The sequence below is a fragment of the Haliotis rubra genome, unplaced genomic scaffold (assembly GCF_003918875.1).
Source record: "Haliotis rubra isolate DU_JTF1 unplaced genomic scaffold, ASM391887v1 Scf190, whole genome shotgun sequence".
Taxonomy (NCBI): Eukaryota; Metazoa; Mollusca; class Gastropoda; order Lepetellida; family Haliotidae; genus Haliotis; species Haliotis rubra.
In genome coordinates, this window is record NW_025765892.1 from 346,050 (window position 1) to 359,468 (window position 13,419).

General features: G+C 37.4%; 1 protein-coding gene across 1 annotated transcript in view; it reads right to left on the reverse strand.

The window, feature by feature from the left end:
* Positions 1 to 13,419, reverse strand: part of LOC124274405 (roundabout homolog 2-like) — a 310,106-nt gene that overhangs the window by 228,556 nt on the left and 68,131 nt on the right.

Genomic DNA, 13,419 nt, shown 5'->3' on the forward strand with positions numbered 1-13,419 from the left:
GTATTTCAGATTACACCTAGAGGGCTGGGCAAGAGTTGTTAAGGGGTAGTTCCACCTTGAGGTCCACACTCCTAATCTCACTTCATTATTGTGGATTACCCTTGAATCGGCCATTCACAGAAGTGATATTGACCAGTGTTGATATCCCACACCTGCTCCTTTATGTAAATAAGTGTCATTAACTATTCCAACCAGAACTAAACCCTCTGAACTGAGGTCTTTATTGGTGCTGGTGTGCTGAAGGTCAGGTACAGACTTGCAGCAACTTTGTTGCAGTCTTGATGAGATCAATACCTCTCTTAAAGGGGCTCCCTAGCTTCTGTATAAAATGACAGAGTTCGCTGTCATAATACCATATTTTACTGACCAGACCAAAATTAAAATTAGAATAGATAACAAAATATATCCCTAAAAGAGCATGTTTCTCTCAAGAATGTTCTGTTCTTTAACAGAATGACCCTCTGTTTGAAGTTATGAGAATACAAACATTGTTCAACATTGAAAATAAAGGCTACATTAAAAACATTCTACTAAAACACATTTGTATGTTTACCTACAACAATATTTTTCAAAACAAATCCACCATCAATTAGATGTGATATTCAGTTGTAATTCTTCTTGTTTTTACACACTGAAACATATTTTGTGAATACTTAATGAAAAAAAGCACAGAGATAGCATACCACCCTGTATCCTTCCACCATCATTAAACATTTGTTCACCAATCAGCAAGTGCCAGTTTTATTTAATCTCCAACCATACTGTCCCCTACTAGCAAATCAAACGGCCACATTAACCCCAGCGGGAGGCTGGCTTTATCTCCACATACCACCATTACCTATCAAACCTGTCTCCCACCCTACTCGTCCCGATAATGTAGGATATAAGCAGGGGCTATATACTGATACCACCACCCACAGCCTGATAACACTCTCCAGCCAACAAGTATTGCAGGTAATGATGGACCTAAATGGGGAAGATATAGATGTATATAGAGAGCAGTTATTTTTGTACATCATGCTGACTGCAGCTTTTCACAAACATGCATAAGTGGTTTGTACTTATATGAAAGCAGGATGAAATTTCTATTAAAGGACCAAAATTTCCAAAGACATATATACAATCAGTTGGATCAGTAGGACTGTTTAGCCAGTTTAGCAACTGTGCCACCATCCTGGTACGAAACAACAAAAAGGCTTTAAATGTAGATCAGTGAGTGAGTGAGTGAGTTGAGTTTTACACCACACTCAGCAATATTCCAGCTATATGGCAGCGGTCTGTAAATAATCGAGTGATCAACAGCATGAGCAGCGATCTGCACAATTGGGAACCGATGATGTGTCAACCAAGTCAGCAAGCCTGACCACCCGGTCCTGTTAGTCGCCTCTTACGACAAGCATGGGTTACTGAAGGTTCATTCTAACCCGGATCTTCATGGGTAAATGTAGATTAGGAATTGAACCAGGAACTATGTAGATCAGAATCACCCTACACCAAGCTGCCAACTGGGAGACAGAGGGCATCTGTGGTCTGGTGGATACAGTGTATGCCCAGGGAATGGGGAATTGAACCCGCGTCTTTGGCGTGACGAGCGAACACTTTAACCACTAGGCTACCCCACCGCCCTTTACAGTTTGAAGGTACAAACACAGACATGTGAGAGATTTTAAAAAGCAGTTGTTTAAGGTGACATGACGACTATGAACAAATTAACTTCCAATCCAATTTAAATTTCAACCTTTAAGACTGGCTCAGCTTTGTATTTAACTGTGAATCCCAATCTCAGTTTGTCCATAAACTTCACAACAATTCGTTTCATGATGGATTGAAAAGAAAACTTCAATTCCAGAAATTCCTTTTGATTAATGGTGTAAATACTTCATTCCAAGCAGTTCACGGATGGAATTCAGACATGTCAATTACAAATCTCGTTTCAATTTACTTTCAACAATAAGAGAATAAAAGTAGAAAGGTCTTTTTAATGATAGTTCAGATCTCCAATTCAATTTTCTCACAAAGTAAAACCTTCCTTTGTTTCAGTGTGTGTTTGAATTGATACCTACTCAACCTGTTTTCTTCAGAAAACTGAAAATGACTAATTAACCCCTGCAAATATGGGATTTATAGCAAGAAAGTGCCTAACCTTAGATTTACGACAAGCAAACCAAATTTTAACTCATTCTACTATTGTTAAACGCAAGCAATTAAATGCCTCATTCAGTAGCTGTGATTGTCCAGTTTGAGACATTATAAAGTTACAATATGCTGTGATATGAAGTGTTCCTGTTGTTATGGAGTGAGTGAGTGAGTTTAGTTATTCGCCGCACTCAGCAATATTCCAGCTATATGGCAGCGGTCTGTAAAAAATCGAGTCTGGACCAGACAATCCAGTGATCAACAGCATGAGCATCGATCTGCGCAATTGGGAACTGATGACATGTTCCAACCAAGTCAGCGAGCCTGACCACCCGACCCATTAGTCGCCTCTTACAACAAGCATGGGTTACTGAAGGTTCATTCTAACCCGGACCTTCACGGGTCCCGCTGTTATGGAGCTTTTGCAGTGGTGAGGGCTGACTGTATAATCTGTATACTACACATGGCAGATCATTGACCACATGGCAGATCACAGTGGACAGGTCTTTACTAGACTAACATCTTGTCTCAACAATGAAAAATAGTTTACAGAATAAACAGTTTTCAAATTTAAATAAAATACAATAAAAAGAAGCCCAGAGACTTTCTTCATTTTCATATAGGTTATTACCACATTTGTGCAATATCAAAATACACTTGTCTCTTTTTCTTCCCCAAACAAGTAAATAATTCGTATTGTTATGTATATTATATATATATATATGTCAGGGTATGTCAGGAGAATGATCTGAATAGCAGCTCCTGGTATGATTGAAATCATACTTTGTTTCACACATTAGTACCAAAAGCACAATGTATTTTAAGTTTGTCCTAAAAGAGAGAAAAAATATTACAGCTAAATCTGCTCACATAACTGTGAATCTAATTCTTTCAAATGTCCTACTCTGTAATGTTTGGAGATCATTCTGTCATCAATTGTACGCTTTTATCTCCTGCAATAACGTTTCCCTAAATACAACACAACAATGGCCCCCCTCACTGCCTATTTGATGTATTTATTGACATTGCAAGGGCACTATAAAAGCACTAAAATGGCACTAACACTCAAACACTACATACCTGTACGGTTTGGTAGCTCTGGATTACCAATCCCCTAAATGACAGATAGGTCAAGAAGTAAGCTAACATCAGGCGTGCGCAATACCACAAACAAATACGTCGTTCACAGTTTACCGTCGACATGTTCGCGCTCTTTATGATTGGAATGCCACAGACTGGCCAAACTTTGAAGTTTACTTGCTTGGGTTAAAATAGTAATCCCCCAAACAAAGATCACTCTTACCCAGATAAGGCTCCCCATACAACTCTGTACACTTGAACTAGTTGTTAGGGAGATAGAAGTACAATGTGGTATGTCTACCCTTGGATGAGCTGGGCTAATTATGGGTGTGGACCAAAGCTCTGTCACAGACAATCTGTTGGTAATCCTTACTGTGTTCTGTGTTCATCCGTTACATTCGCTCTACTTAACTTTACACTGCCGTGCAATCATACATGCCTTGTTTCACATAAGCCCTGTCAGGTGTCGTTGTTGAAAACTTAACCATACCCTTCGTCAACTGACGCTGATTCGTAAATATCCCAGAACTGGAATAAGTGTAATCTTTGTCATTCCTAAAGACAGCGCAATTAGGTCTAAAACTTAGTGAGGATTGTTCATATCTTAAGCAACATTTATCTAAAACATATTTTTCAGCAATGATTTCATAAATATTTCAATCATGGCACTATAGTTTCATAAGAAGCAACACTCATTTTTAAAAAAACCCAGTTCGGCAATAATTTAATAACAAGAAACATATGGTACTACTTCCTTACAACCTTCAGCTGACATGGAAGGCGGCTTCAAAACCAGGATTCAAGATATAAAAACACCAAAGTCTGCTAACTGGTAATGTAACCTTGACAAAATCTATGAAAAAGAATCTTGTTTCATATTTAGTTGAAGTTCGCCATTTTTAAGAGAACTTGTCAAAAAAAATATGTAGGGCTTTTCCACAAGGAAAATTTTTGTTGACGTAAAATATACATTTATAAAATTATCAAAATGGGTATTTTCTGAAATGTAATTTGTAAATTAAGTACCCTGAAGTCTGAAGAAGCCAGCTCAGGTGTTGTGTGAGAGAATGTTGAAGACGTAATAAGCCATCTTTTTCTGGTTATAACTCCAGGAATTATTCCAAACTTGTGGAAACAGCACCGTAAGTCAAAGTCATTTCATGCCTGTCTACAGACGACATCCTAGCTACCGACATGTGACCCAATGTGTGTCAAAACGAGGCTCTGATTTCAAACGAGCTTGCTACGAAAAACAGCTGTGTACTTGGAGAATCTTGAAAACCTCTCCAGCTTTGTCATCTGCAGATGCAAGATTCACCCTGCTGGTAATGTATAGGAACTCAACAATAAATATGATGAGAATATGTGCCCCATATTCTCCATCGTAGTCCGCAACACCATGACTCAAAATCTACCAGACTCCGACTATTGGAAGTCATCCAAAGGGAGTATTAAATTTCTGACATTGTCCTGACCTGTGAATACTTCATCACTGGGTCAAAAACTGAAATATTTGAATTATTGGATGAAGCTTTTCACAAAAAAATTATTTTGCCTCTTCAAAGACCAAGGTTTTCAGATGAAATTCAATCCTGATGTGTTTTTATCATCGCAATACTATCTGATACCGTCAACACTGGAAGGATGGCATGTGAGTTAAAGCCTGTTTGATACAAACATCACACATTGCTAATCTTCCCTATCTTATTTGACATCACATAGACACAGGGACTTTACTTTCAGTCCGTGTTTGACAAATCATATCAAACATGTAATAAATATGATGACAAGCGCAGGCTATCTCCTGACATGTCGAAGAAAGTTCAATTATCAACAACCATATCACATTTTCTTGTCTTTTTAAAAAAATCGAACTCCAAATTTACGATATGTTTAAAATGATTTGAAAAAGGATAAATATTATGATATATTCTGAATTTATTTGGAATTTATGACATTGCCTGCCTCACAGTTCTTTTTTTCATTTTTGGATGTAATTGGATGCAATTTTTTTTTGCATTTACATTAGGTTTCAAAGATTTTGGAAAACATTCCAGACTAAATTCACTCTGAAACTCAAAATCTATCACATTTCGAAAATATATATATGACTTCTTGAACCACAAGATGCACCATCATAATCATAATAATATTCACACATTTTTCGTGGAGAGGCTTAAAACTACTGAAAATGCACACAAATATTTTCATGTGATATTCAGACATGGCGTATTACAAACTACCTTTTTTGACTTTTGCTGCCAATTCATTTTTATGCCAAATTTGGATTCAGAATTCCCCATGGGCAATTACAGGGCATGTGGTTTTAACGTCAGGCCATCGTAATGAGGTTTGCCGGGTCCTTGTCAATAGAACACTTACAAAACCATTTTGGCTATTGCATCCTGGGATTTCATAATGTAGTTATGTCTGCCTTAATTCGGGACCAACATGACACGAAAACGTAGGACCAGTCGTAACATCATTCTTCTCAAGTTTAATGGACTCAATGTGTGAATAATCCCTTCAGACTTAGCTTTATGGCACTGGCCTTGTGAAATATGGTGCAGTTTCAGCAGCCAATTCAAAGAAAAGAATGATAATCATTAGGTCACAGAACATCCTTCATCACAGATGAACAGACCAAATGTGTCCAAAATAATGTACTCACTCACACAATGGTTTTCAAATTGAAGTTTCACACACAGCAAATGAATTCAAATTAGTGAAATGAATGGCTAAATTTTGCCTCATAAACTGTATGACACAAAGGTTGTATGACACAAAGGTTGTATGACACAAAGACTGTATGACACAAAGGTTGTATGACTCAAAGACTGTATGACACAAGAGCTGTATGACACAAAGGTTGTATGACTCAAAGACTGTATGACACAAGAGCTGTATGACACAAAGACAGTATGACACAAAGACAGTATGACACAAAGACAGTATGACACAAGAGCTGTATGACTCAAAGACTGTATGACACAAACACTCTATACCACAAACACTCTATGACACCAAGACAAAAATATCCAATCCTTCACAAAATGTTTGCATTTATCTGTTATTTGTATTTTAAATTCTGATCAAAAACAGCATCTTGCTTTTCCCCAAAGCTGCATTCTCATTTGATCCAGAGATGCAGCAGACGGGCAAGGAGCTGCCGAAAGACATTCCTCCATTAACGAAGACCAAAAGAAACTCTGACAATTTAAGCCTAGCTTTCTCCGCAGTGCACGTGCTACACCCAGGACAGATATACACACCCTGCACTTGCCGCCGAAAACACGTCAGAAATCATATTCTCTGTATCTTAACCATTTTCTTGGCGTTATTTTGATAACACAATCTGAATTTTATTGGACGAATACAAACAAAATCGGATACTTGAAACCAGCGTGACTTGATCCAAAGATTGCAACCTGAAAGACTGAATGGCTAAACAGACTAAAACAACACTCCCCTGTTACTTGAGGCCGCAGTGGGGATAAATTATGTTTTTAAACTTTCATCAAGAGTAGTCCTCTGTTATTTACATGCCATTGTAAACCTTGATCAAAGACGATCCCGATTCCTTCTGGGACCTGACGGAGTTGAATTGAAGAAAACTCAATTTAGCATCAGCGTTGTCTTGAAAAACGTTACCACTATCAAAAAACGATGTGCAATAAACTATGAGTGGTTCCCGAGCTTCATCAGAGACTAGCGAACAACATGGCTTATGATGATAAGCATGCTGACATCATAACAACTATCATCAAAGCAACGAAATGTCACATTCAATGAATTCTGATGCAATGAGTTTTATCGAAAAAGGTTTGATATTTATGTATCGTTCCAGCAGTACAGAGCAACAGTTACAAATTTGTATTTTTATGTTGCTAGAACAATATACCGAGTAAGGTTTAACACAGCAAATCAATATATTTTAGAAAAATTTAAACCCAAAGAGATGCAAGTCATAGATATTGTGGCACGGCAGCCTGCTGGGGGAGGAAGGCAGTGTTTGAAATAAACACCTGTCACAAGAGCCATGGCAGTTAGATCTTGTGTCGAGCCTGTAGTTGTAAGTTGGAATGGGTCCTTACAGCCTGCAGTTAATTTACGTGTCAGTTTATTTGTCACAAGTTTTTTAAATGAAGCTCTGAAGTGATAGGCATGGCTGCAGCCTCTAAACCCTGTGTGTACAAATGGCGGCTTGGCAATATGTTTTTATTTCAAACACTAGAGGAAGTCTGAAGTGATGCAGGTGATGTTGACCGATTCAGGAAGCAACCAGCAAGAGTAAGATACTGACATGCCAGGGAGCACAGCGGGACAAATCTGGGATTCGAACACATGACTATCCGATCAGGGTTCACCTGTCGTTGTCTACTTGCACTAGTATGGACTAACACCATTTTGTGTTTGTGCTAGACTAATGCTTAGTCCCTGAATATATTCTCATGGAAACAAATAAAGGGACACATGTTCCCTTATGCTTTTCCGGCTTTTCACCCACAGTGCAATACAAAGCATACAAAGATACCTGGAAAGGAATATAGGAACACTTTTGCTTTCATGTGTTCTCTTGTTTGTTTCCATGAATATATATAATTGTGATAGTAACAAATAAACCCATTTAAATTGAAAAGGAGCCCCAGTGGGTTGAGAGATTCCTGGAGGAATCTAGACTTGGTTCATTTAGGGCTTTAGCATTGCAGGTAGGGCTAGGCAGTGGGGAAAATATGTGGATCAGGGACTGTGAGACAGACTATGTTTGACATGGACATACCACCAGATACATTATACTGACCACAAGATGACCAGTCGTTGTGTTTTACCTCCAGCAGGTAGCAAGTTCCATCTACGTTTTCTTTGATGCGTCTGTAGAACGGGAAGGTGACAGGCTGAACCTCTTTGGTCATGTGGACAAAGTGTCTGACTTTGGATCGGAAGGTCCGTGGTTCAAAATACATCGGGAGACTCTTTTTATGACTGCTACACAGTAAAAGAGCATCCAACTGACCCTCTGTTCTCTAGACAAACGCATCCGTGTAGATCCAGGTTAGAATTGATCTTCAGGAACCCATGCTTGTTGTAAAAGGTGACTAACAGGATCGGGTGGTCAGGCTCGCTGACTTGGTTGACACATGTCATCATATCCCAATTACTTAGATTGATGCTCATGCTGTTGATCACTGGATTGTCTGGTCCAGACTCGATTATTTACAGACCGCCGAAATATAGCTGGAATATTCCTGAGTGTGGCATAAAACTAAACTCACTCACTCACTCTATCCCCTTAACCATAGAGGTGAACTATGAACATTCAAAGAACAAAGGAAAACCAAAACTACATAATATCATGAACTCACAAAAACAGTTCTTTTATGCAAACAAATAACCAATACACCTAATCTTGTTTTGCATATCTCAGACAAGTCAATCCCAACAGGTACCTCAAAACCAAAATCACACAAAAACTATTTACACAATATCTCTTCAATGCTTGTTCACACATACTACAAAGCAGCTGATTTGTTCAATGTAAATCTCATAAAATAAACAGCACCAACTCCCCTGACCAGACCTGCCCAACACTCTAATTCATCGCAGCCATGACAACCAGTTTGAATTTTTCATCAAAGCTGAGCTGTTGGTTCCCCAACTAAGTTATATCATCATTGATCCATCGGTAACATGCTAGCCCCCGAGGGAGGACCCCTGTTGTCTAGAGTTTATTAACGTCAATGAATTGCACATTCTATGAGATAATTTGATCAAATGCTATGAATACTGTCGATGAGCTATCCCAAATCGGAAGTTGAATAGGTCAAAGTGCCCATTCTGCATCCGATATTGGCAATTTTGGTACCCACGACTCTTTCTTCTCAAACTGTGTTTCAAATAACAAGGTAAACAAATGAGTGGTTACTTGCATGTAACTGGAGGTTCGTTGTACATGTGACCACTTGGTTGATCAATCAGGCTCACACTGGAGTGGTCCTCTTCCGATCTGACTCACTGATAAACGGGATATGCGTAATTGGATTATTACAGATTTTCGTTGATTTCACGAAAGGGGGCCCCCTCTCAACAACTTGTCATTGTTGAGTTGCAAGATTCTTGACGTGTCGGTGTCGATATGATGTCATGAAGTGATGAACTCTTGTGATTTGGTGTGTTACATTGTAATCACTTCCTATTACATACCAAAATGATGTCTCGTGATAATGAACATGCTAACTTCACCTTGCTGCTCTGATAGTAAACTTATTTGCATATTTACTTAAAAACTCATACTTTGATCACTTCATATGTCTACTTTCATTTATGAACAACATGAAAAGTATAAATGCAAATTTTTCTGATAAAATAACATACCAACACAATTACCAAAATATAAATATAAATGACAGATACTTACATTGCATTTTGCCTGAAAATATGTGTCATTCTAACAATTTTTCTCAGAAAAATGCACCGTTTGTTTGACAAATATGACAAAATAGTTTCGCATGAAAGAGAAAGATAAACAATATGATCGGAAATGTTTTAAATGAATCATGAACAACATTGTTATTAGTTAAAAAGAAAAACGTTTTAAAATAGATTAACCAATAATTACCCAACAGTGTCCATCCATTTGTGAAATTTTAATTTTCAATTACTCATAAAAACATTATGAATCTCTGCCCATGCTTGTTGATTATTCCGTAATTACCACACACGTCCACGTGTGCTCCTCCCAACCTCGAAGTGTGTCCAACATGTGCAAAATTTAGCAAAATTGATACTGGAAAATGAAGTTTAATTACACAGAAAGTAATGAGAGTTGAAATCGAGGGTTACGAAACAGTGGCACTGTATCACTCGTACAATAGTTCCACAACACGAGATCTTCTGCCTTTCAACAATAGTGATCGAAAAAATTCAATTCAACATTCAATTTTGAAAAGAAGGATCGCGTTAAGTCTTGAAGGAATGGAGGCCCCCTCGGATTCTAATGACATGGTTTTGGCGATCGTTATGTCGAGAACGAAAATTTCAACGAGGAATGTCGCAGAAAATGGGCCGCACTCTTCAGGTGGAGGCATAACGATAAGGCATGTTTGCCCATCAAAAAACGTCAATACTGCCGATGGACACGTGATGATTTTTAGCTCTCTAATGACTCTTTTGTCGCAGAGGAGGGAAGATCGCATGTTAGTGCCACTGATAAGTCTATGACTCAGGCCGATGCCATGTTCTTATAATGAAAGCAGGTTTTTTCAAACAGCAGAGTAATTTTGCGAAAAAAACTTTCAGAAATAATTATGACTTTTTCATAATTCATTTTCGAGATGCCACATTGTGAGATTGGAATATGGCAATAAGATTTGTATCATTAGTACATAATATTGAAATGTTTTATCTCAGTATTTTATCTTTTTATAGAAAGGGTATGAGCCATAAATATGAATGCATACCTCTAGCTCCCAAAGACTAAGACGTCCATTTATCACATAAAATCAGACACGTCTAATCAAGTATCCAATCATCCATAATCTGGCTGGAGAAAAAATCTACAGGGCTGTGATCATGCATTTTCAGTGATTAATAAATATCAGTGTATCAGGATACAGACCATCCATGATGCAGCCATGAAATCATCTGCAGACAGAAATATTTATTTTTTTCATGAGCGAAAAGGAATTTATTTTCAAAGAATTTTTTCATGTACAGACACAGGGAAAAAAAGAAAAGAGTTAAATGTTTACTGTGCAGAAAGGAATTCCACGTGGTTGAGCGAGACTAATGCCGAAAAAGAAAAAAAACTAACATTTTTCTGACACAACACATTACTTAACGATACATCACAAAACAACATTAAAACACTACATCGGGCCTCAAAGGTGGAGCTGAGCTGCTACAAAACTAAACAAGAAGCCAATATGAAAAATGAATGATCAATTGAATGCATTTTCTCTTTGACATTTAATATCACTATAAAGTATTGCACATCCATGTTCTGGGCACCATAACAAATCTCCATAGCACAGAACATGGATAGGACAAATCTACATTACATCCTTGAATGTAACATTTATACATATTTAGGGCCATATAGTACTGAAGCCATGCCCTTAAGTGGATATGTATAGTAAAAGAGAAAGGATTACGTTTCAGTTACTCACCATTTCTCATTAAATAAATTAACTGAGCATGATCTGTACATAATATCAGTACCAACTGTCGCCGTGTTGAACGGACCCACAATTATCTTCATGTCACTGTTTTCATTTCCTTTGTGCATTATATGAATAATTTGGTCATTGTCATCGAAAGCGAAAAATGTAATAATAGGCTGAAATAGACACACAATGGTGATATAAACAACGTCTATTTCCTCGTCTATCAAGCTAATAGTTGACACTTTCCCCTGTGATGGGCTGTCATGAGAAATATACATCATTGCAGATTGACTGCCTCCTCTGCTGGAAAAAACTGCAGCTACGAGGTCAGCTTGGACCGAAATAGACAGATAATTCCCCATCGTCCAGCCACTACCTGCTACAAATTACTACACAGGTTAACATCAATACTGTCACGCTGTGGCTACAGTTACTTTAAGAATACAGGCGATCACCCTTTCCATCCTATCACCACTGGTTTAGTTTCTCAGAAAATAACAATTAAATTGATGAGACATTTCTCTTAGAGTATAAAAAGCACCTTGAAAAATTAAACAGCTGAAATTACCACCAAAATTTAAAAAAATGAAGGGGCGGCATTCGAATAGACGACGTATTTTTTTATCACCCTCTGACATTAATTGCTAAATGGCCAGTTGATGAAACTGTGCATTTGTGATTTTTCATCAGTTTAATATTTTTCAAAAGCTCACATCACAAATGTTATTTTTCAGAATGACATATCACAAGTCTTATTTTTTCTTGACCATCAAAACTTTCATTGTGTTTCTTGCAGATGCGTCATTTTAACTTTTTATAAATTTTAAATTTTCAAAATTTAAATTTAAACAAATTTACATTTTCAAATTTGCATGTTGATTAGCAATTTTGTTTTTCTGCAACCACACTGTTTATACTTCTGCTTATTTTCAGTGCAAATTATTGTTGTACATCAGTTTGAATGAGAAGAATGAGAAGAAACTCCTCACACTGATTCCCACAGAGACAGACACCAGAATATCTTCTAATTCAACAACTAAAGCATATACTTTTTTTCTTTAAATCGACATTTTAAATAAATTAAATTATTCCTAGCTAGAAATAAATAACTGGTTTAGGACTGTTACGTGATGACTGACACCAACCCTAATATTATGTATCTCTTTATTGTGTTATTTAAGAACTGACTTCAACAGTTTTTAAATTTATTTATTAATAAGAATAAATCAAAAGATCGGTGTGCACACTGTGTAAATCTGCATCTGCAAGTAGTCCGCTAGTGGGCGTGGCATGTTTTTCAGGTTGATGGAAACATAAATGCAAAATAAATGCTTTGTTAACCAATCAAATGCAGGTAATCACTAGCAATCTATTTATTTTTTCATGCGCAATCTCTCCACTCCCTGCCTCTCACAAATGTGATAATTTAAAAAAACCACCTATTTCAGTTTGCAATTTTTTCACGGCCGCCTGCAGTTCTCCCTTAATCTCAATACAGTAACAAGTGGCCATTAATCAAATAGTGTTCATTCACTCTGGCCTTATGTTAAATCTACCTAAAACATGTAGAAATTAAAATAATAACAATAACACACTCTTTCCTCAAAGCACTTTAAAATAAAGAACTAAACTGAAACACACTGCGCCAGTATTCTCTAACCAGAGTCTCTGAGCTAAATGTATGCATGAATGGAAACACATCCAGTGGTTTAAAAGCTTAACGGCAGCCCAGCCATTCAACAGACTTTCATCTATTCAACAAGTTCCTGAATATTTGTAAATATGTTGTTCGACGACTCTCAATAAAATGGCTACTATTCAAGAGAGTCAACTCTGCTCACCATATGAATGAAATACTGAATAAATAAACGTGGGCCCAAACGCCGGTGAATGGTGTTGTACACGGCTGATCTATACAGAAGGTTACCAGTTGCATAGTAGCATGGGATGACTCATACCATTATTAATATGAAAGCGACACCAACTGTCAAGAGATGTGATCACGTCTGATCATATTGCAACCCCATAGTCCCAGCATTCT